Source organism: Callorhinus ursinus, unplaced genomic scaffold (genome assembly GCF_003265705.2).
Source record: "Callorhinus ursinus isolate GAN/ISIS: 27379988/994484 unplaced genomic scaffold, GSC_fseal_2.0 scaffold795, whole genome shotgun sequence".
Lineage (NCBI taxonomy): Eukaryota > Metazoa > Chordata > Mammalia > Carnivora > Otariidae > Callorhinus > Callorhinus ursinus.
The window spans coordinates 1-7,158 of record NW_027397850.1 but is presented as its reverse complement, the minus strand read 5'-3'; the positions used below and the strand labels follow the sequence as shown (position 1 = coordinate 7,158).

Below are 7,158 nucleotides of genomic sequence, written 5' to 3'. Positions count from 1 at the left end.
ATCCTGACAGTGGAGCAATTCAGATCATTGTTTTTGTTGTTCAGCATGGTTTGCATTCTTCTCAACTAGTGTCTTTGAGGTAGGTGGCATGAGTTCCCTCGGGAACTGTACGAAATGTCCAGTAGTTAATAGCACAGTGTTAATGACACCATGTCCCGGAGAGGTGTCTCTAAGACAGTGTCATGGCCCCAGGCTTGAACTGAAAATTCAGGGCTCTCAAGAGAACCTAGACAAGTCAGGAAGCCCTGCTTCATCCTTATGCGTTTAGTAGTGATGAGTTGGTCAGGCCTGGTTTCCTACATGGTAATGAAATACGCTTATGCCATCCCAATCACCGGGGCCTGGGCGGACACATAGTGCATCTCATATGTGCTTTTTATATTTATTTGATGTATTGATGAGTAGCAATAGGGAGCTGTGAAGAGCAGCTCAGAGCTACTGAAGACTTGCCAGCAGGCTGAAGTTTGAGTGGTTTTAGGCCCTTATTGGGGGGCGGGGGCATCAATTCATCCCTGCGATTGGGTTTGTGGATGTTGCGTTCATGGGGACGGTATGTGGGGACATTCGAGTCCTGCCTTCAGATTCCTGGGAAGGAAGAATGGCAGAATTCCACATGGGCTACCAGGTATAGATGTTTCCTTTCCCTCTTAGGAAGCTGGGACTGAAAGAATGTGAGCAGGGGGCAGGGGAGAAACTGAAATTAGTTGCAGAAAAGATAGGGAACCACAAGGGAGTTCAGCTCCTAACCCCAGCGGTGAACGCTGGTGGATGATTCTGAAACTGGGTATGGTGTTTAGACCAAGCTCACACACAAATAACCACCACTGTTCAGAAGGCACTTAGAGATTTGATATGTGAAAAAACATTTTCCAGATGTTCAGTTGAAAATATTGAACAGTTAAGTTACCAAAGGTTTCCTGATCCCCAATGCTGGCCAGACTATGTGGAACTGTGGTTCCCAGACATGCTTCTGGAGGTGGTAGAAATGATTATAAACCTTAAGAAGCAGTTTGGTGTAGGACAAATCACATCAACAAAAAGGACCGTGCCATTTTAGAGACCCACTTGTTGTAGCCCGGAGAAACACGAGAAGGATATGAGGAAAAGGAGAATCAAACTTTATGATGAAAGATACTCATTGCAGAATAAACTAGGGAGCTGTCATGACTGGTGAGGAGACCTTATCAGCTCAGATCCCCACAAGCATTAAATACTGAATACAAAATGACTTAGCAACCGCTTCGAGCCTACCGTATTTTGATAATTATGTGAAATATGTCTTATATGATTGCAAAATGTATATGAGAGTTCAGTTCTCATAACAGGAACCTGGGCAGACTAAAAAGCCCTACTCCACATTGTGCTCCACCTGATGAAAGCATTTGTCACTCACAGGAACACAAAAGAAGAGATGTAAGAACAGCTGCAGCAGCAAGAGCTCCCCCTTTCAGACACCAGGGAGCCCACAAGATCTGCCCAGTGTTTTCTCAATCCTTCAGCACCTAATGCAGAGGATCAAAGGCCCACTGAATCTCTGCGTGTGGGTTTTTGACTGATGTGCTGACTCTTTCAGATCACTCTTCAGGAGAAGGTGGCTCGGGACAACTGGGTAAGAATGTTTTTCTCTCCTCCTCTTGTGCGCGCTCTGCCCCAGCTGAACGTGGGTGTGTTTCTCTCCCACATCTCGGGGCTCCTGATCTGGATGGGGTGATGGTGGGGTGGAGCAGAGCAGGGAGGTTGCCCACTTGAAACACCAGTACAGGAGTTTGACATACTTCGGTTAAGGGCGTTGTGAGGTTTCTAGGGAGAAGCTGTTTCTTGTCCAGGGGAAGCCTGGGTGTGGTATTTCTTAGTGAAATTGATTCATCTCCATCTTCCAAGACCGGAAGAAATCCAAAGACAGAGGCCACCAGAGGAATCGAGGAGGCAGAAACCAGTGCCAGGAGAATGTGACAAGGACATTCCTCCGTGGACAGGTAAGGAGCACGATGTGAAATGCAGCAGTTTAATTTCTGCTGCAACATCCCCTCGATTGGCTTCTTGTTCCAGTGGGCAACTGCTGTGTCTCCTGGAAATAATCACAAGAGGTTACTAGAGGAAACAGGTGGTCTCGCAGAGGTGACAGGACTCTGTTTCCTCAGAAGTCCCCAGGCAGCAGGGCTCTTTGGGTCTGTCCCTTGTGAGTGGTGGAGCTCACGCCCCGCTGCTGACTGTCCCCCTCTCCCCCAAGCAACCTCTCTGTTACACTTAACTTGAGAGTGGGTGTGAGAACAGACATGGATCAGGGCCCCTTCCACCTTGACACAATGTTGAAGTCTGTGTTTTTCTTTGATTTGAGAAAAATAACATGAATAGAATTAGAGATGAGAGGCTGTATGTCCTGGTAAGCTTTCTTGATTTGTCTTTGCGGATAAATATTCCATAGACAATCTGCTTTAAGAAAGCAGACATTTCTTTCCTCTTTATGGAGATCCTTTTCCTTTTCAAAAAAAATTTTGTATTGTCAACTACAGTTCCCCAATAGGGAAATGAATCCTTGTGTAATTTCAGTCCTCTACTGTTATTTTATTAGGTAGTGTCATGCTAAAACTTTACAAGAAATTCCACGTAGAGACTAATACTATAGTAATGAGGAACGATGAATTCTTTGAGGTAATTTCTGGTCATGAATACTTACATCTTCCCCTGTCAGATACATAGAGCAGATAATATACAGTAAAACACCTGAATAACCCACCCACAGCTTGTAGAAAGGACAGGTGCTGTCTGTGCTGATGGCTTACTGCCTGAGGCATGGGTAATTTTTAATCTGATAAATTTTCATTTCCTGTGTTGTATATCAGGAAACCTTTGTTTCATTGTTGATTTCCAACTAGTTGATCTCTGACCTCTCCACAGTTGATTATCAAATATCCAACCAAGGCCTTCTAGAGCCTTCCTTAAGACTGCGGGAACCGGTCTCCCCGTAGTCCAAAGGGGTCACCTGAGGCATGTGGGAATCCCTCTGTCTCTCGCAAGGGAACTGAGTGTAGGAAGCAGTGTTAAGATGGTGAAAGCCATGGAGGGTTTTTGTCTTTTTCCACCCAGTCTATGCAAATCAGAATAAACCTCCATCCCTTCTCTGGCTGCTATCAAATGCAGGACCTGGTGCAGCTTCCATGGGAAACAATACCTCGGTCCTTAGTATGGACACAGAGAGGGTCAAGGTAAATGCTGTGACAATTTTACGTTGTAACTATTTCAGGAAACTTTAATCTCTTTATACAGTGCTCTCTCCTAGCCTCGTCTCTAGTTTGTGTGTTCTAGGACGTATCTACTGTATTACTTAGAGTAATTAATTACTTCCAGGGACATCTTGATGGGCTAATGATTAATCAGCTGATGATCACACATAACTGTGCTGTCATACATTTGGTATCTTTTAATTTTTAGGGCAGAAAGGTGGTATCACTCAGCTAGGACCATAGGGTCTCACACAGTCAAATAATTTGTAGCTGGGCTTGAGTTGAACGTTACTTAGCAACATCACGTAACCATAAGCTGTAATAAGTGGTCACAAGATAGAATTTTAGAGTAGCATGCATACGTACTTGTAACCGTATAGAACAGATAAAAAAGTAGCTTAACCAGCCCCCTCCCCCATAACCTTAAAAGGTACACAAATATTTACTGTTGTCCTGCCAAATCCCAAAAACACAACTAAGTATATGCAACAGATATAAGGTTAAACATCTCAAATTTTACATGATTGACTACATAATCCCAATCACTCATAACACCAGCATACTATTTTAGTTCAGAATCTATCTATAGACAGACAACCTTTAACTCTAAATCCCCCCTGTTGCATAATCTTACCATGATAGGCCTCAACGACCAATGCTTAATTTCGCAACATAATACTACAAGCCATGACAGATCTTCACAAGGGACACCTGTTACTGTAGCTTAATACAGAAAGCAAGGCACTGAAAATGCTTATGTGAGTCATTAGAATCCATAAGCACAAAGGTACGGTCCTGGCCTTGCCATGAATTCTTCATAAGATCACACATGCCAGCCTCTGCCTCCCAGTGAAAATGCCCTCCAAATCACAAATGATTAAAAGGAGCAGGGATCAAGAACACTACAATAGCTCGCAACGCCTTGCTCAAGCACACCCCCACGGGATACAGCGGTCATAAAATAGGCCATGAATGAAAGTTCAACTAAGCTCTGTTAAAATAGGTTTGGTAAATTTTGTGCCAGCCACCGCAGTCATTTGATTAACCCAAATTAATAGGCCTGTGGTGTAAAACGTGTTAAAGATATTTCCATACAAAAGTTAAGACTTAACTAAGCCGTAAGAAGCTACAATGACCACAAAAAGAAGCTACGGGAGTGACTTCAATCCTTCTGACTACACAATAACTAAAACCCAAACTGGGATTAGATACCCCACTATGCTTAGCCCTACACATAAATAATTCGCTCAACAAAATGATTCGCCAGAGAACTACTAGCAACAGCTGACAACTCAATGGAATTGGTGGTGCTTTATACCCCTTTAGAGGAGCCTGTTCTATAATTGATACACCCCGATAAACCTCACCACCCCTTGCTAATTCAGTCTATATACTGCCATCTTCAGCAAACCGTTAAAAGGGAAAAGAACTAAGCACAAACATTACACAGGAAGAAGTTAGGTCAAGGTGTAACCCATGGGGTGGGAAGAAATGGGCTACATTTTCTACTTAAGAACACAACACCCAGGAAAGTTTTTATGAAACTAAAAACCAAAGGAGGATATAGTACTAAATTAAGAATAGAGAGCTTAATTGAATTGGGCCAGGAAGCACGCACACAGAGCCCATCACCCTTCTCAAGTCATTGAATCTAAATATCACATATTAAAAGCCCTAAAACACAAGAGGAGACAAGTCGTAACAAGGTTAGCATACTGGAAAGTGTGCTTGGGTAAACCCAAGTGAAGCTTAAATACAGCATCTGGCTTATACCCAGAAGAGTTCATAATAAAGATGACCACTTTGAACCAGAGCTAGCCCAAACAACTATAAATTACCACAAGACAAACAGTTATAAAAATATAGGAGAAATTTTAATTGGAGCTATAGAGAAAGGACCATAAGGGAATGATGAAAGAAAAATTAAAAGTACTAAATAGCAAAGATTAACACTTTTACCTTTTGCATAATCAATTAGCTAGACTAACTTAAAGAGAATTGAAGCGAAGCCCCTACCCCCCACCAAACCAGAGGAGCTACCTATGAATAAGCCACCGGGATGAACTCATCTATGTTGCAAAATAGTGAGAATATAGAGGTGAAAAACCTAACGAGCCTGGTGATAGCTGGTTACCCAGAATAGAATATCAGTTCAACTTTAAACTGTACGTAAAAAACCTAAAAACTGTACTGTAAGTTTAAAATATAGTCTAAAAAGGGGCACCTGGGTGGCTCAGTCGTTAAGCGTCTGCCTTTGGCTCAGGTCATGATCCCAGGGTCCTGGGATCGAGCCCCGCATCAGGCTCCCTGCTCAGCGGGAAGCCTGCTTCTCCCTCTCCCACTCCTCCTGCTTGTGTTCCCTCTCTCACTGTGTCTCTCTCAAATAAATAAAATCTTAAAAAAATAAAATAGAATCTTAAAAGGTACAGCTTTTTAGAAAAAGGATACAACCCTGTTTAGAGTGAATAAATACACCCATATAGGCTTAAAAGCAGTCATCAAGAAAGGGTTCAAGCTCAATAAAGTTAATACCAAAAATATTTAACTCCTTATCTAACACTTAGTTAATCTATTAATGTGGAAGCAATAATGTTAACAGGAGTAACAAGAATTCTTTCTCCTTGCATAAGCTTATATCAGAGGAGATAACCACTGAGAGTTAACAAAATAAAACGTATCTAACAAATCACTTAATCAAACTGTTAATCCAACACAGGCATGCAATTAAGGAAAGATTAAAAGAAGAAAAAGGAACTCGGCAAACACAAACCCTGCCTGTTTACCAAAAACATCACCTCCAGCATTTCCAGTATTGGAGGCACTGCTGCTCATGGCATTCATTAAACGGCCACGGGATCCTGACCCTGCAAAGGAGAGCGTAATCATTTGTTCTCTAAATCAGGCCTTGTATGATTGGCCACAGGAGGGGTTAACTGTCTCTTCCTTCCATTCAGTGAAATTGACCTTCCTGTGAAGAGGCAGGGATTAAAAAAAAAAAATAGTCCAGAAGACCCTTTGGGGCTTGAATTAACTAGCCCAAAGAAATCCCTCAATCTAACTGACCAGGAATAATAAACTACTATATGGGTTCGCAGTTTAGGTTGGGGTGACCTCAGAGAACAAAATAAACTCCAAGTGATAGAAACCTAGACTCGCCAGTCAAAATATTATTTGTTGATCCAAAAAATTTTGATCAGTGGAACAAGTTACCCTGGGGACAACAGCACAATCCTATTTGAGAGTTCATATTGATATTGGATCAGGACATCCTAATGCTGCAGCAGATATTAAGGGTTCGTTTATTCAACAGTTAGAGTCCTATGGGATCTGAGTTCAGACTGGAGTCATCCAGGTCAGTTTCTATCTATTAGATAATTTCTCCCAGTTCGAAAGGACAAAAGAAATAAGGACTGATTATTGAAGCGTCTTCGACTACTAGATGATACTATCTTAATCTAACCAGTTGACTGTATACTCTGGTTTCTCTTCAGATTGTATAGATCTTTTGCCTTTAACCAGTTGACTTTAAATCACACCCAAGACGCCTGGGTGGCTCACTCGTTAAGCATCTGCCTTTGGCTCAGGTCCTGACCCCAGGATCCCAGGGTCCTGGGATCGAGCCCATCATCGGGCTCCCTGCTTCGCGGGAAGCCTGCTTCTCCCCCTCCCATTCCCCCTGCTTGTGTTCCTTCTCTCACTTTGTCTCTCTCTGTCAAATAAATGAATAAAATCTTAAAAAAAAAATCACGCCCAAGAGAAGGGCTTGTTAGGGTGACAGAGCCTGGTAATTACATAAAACTTAAGCCTTTATTCCCAGAGTTTCAACTGATCTCCCTAACATAATGTGTGTGTAATCAGCATTCTCTCACTAATCATTCCTAGCCTTCTCACTGTGACCTTCTGAACCCTAGTAGAACGAAAAGTACGAGGGTAT

At 42.4% G+C, this 7,158-nt stretch overlaps 1 long non-coding RNA gene across 2 annotated transcripts; it reads left to right on the top strand.

The window, feature by feature from the left end:
- The first annotated feature begins 1 nt into the window (after position 1).
- On the top strand, positions 2–6,176 carry LOC112818730 (uncharacterized). 2 transcript variants are annotated; one of them, XR_003206657.2, is made up of 4 exons: positions 2–79; positions 1,396–1,609; positions 1,882–1,976; positions 5,941–6,176. It is a non-coding gene; the product is annotated as an uncharacterized lncRNA (long non-coding RNA). The 2 variants fall into 2 exon arrangements; XR_012377405.1 differs by lacking the exon at positions 5,941–6,176 and adding an exon at positions 3,088–3,385.
- The last annotated feature ends 982 nt before the right edge of the window (positions 6,177–7,158 follow it).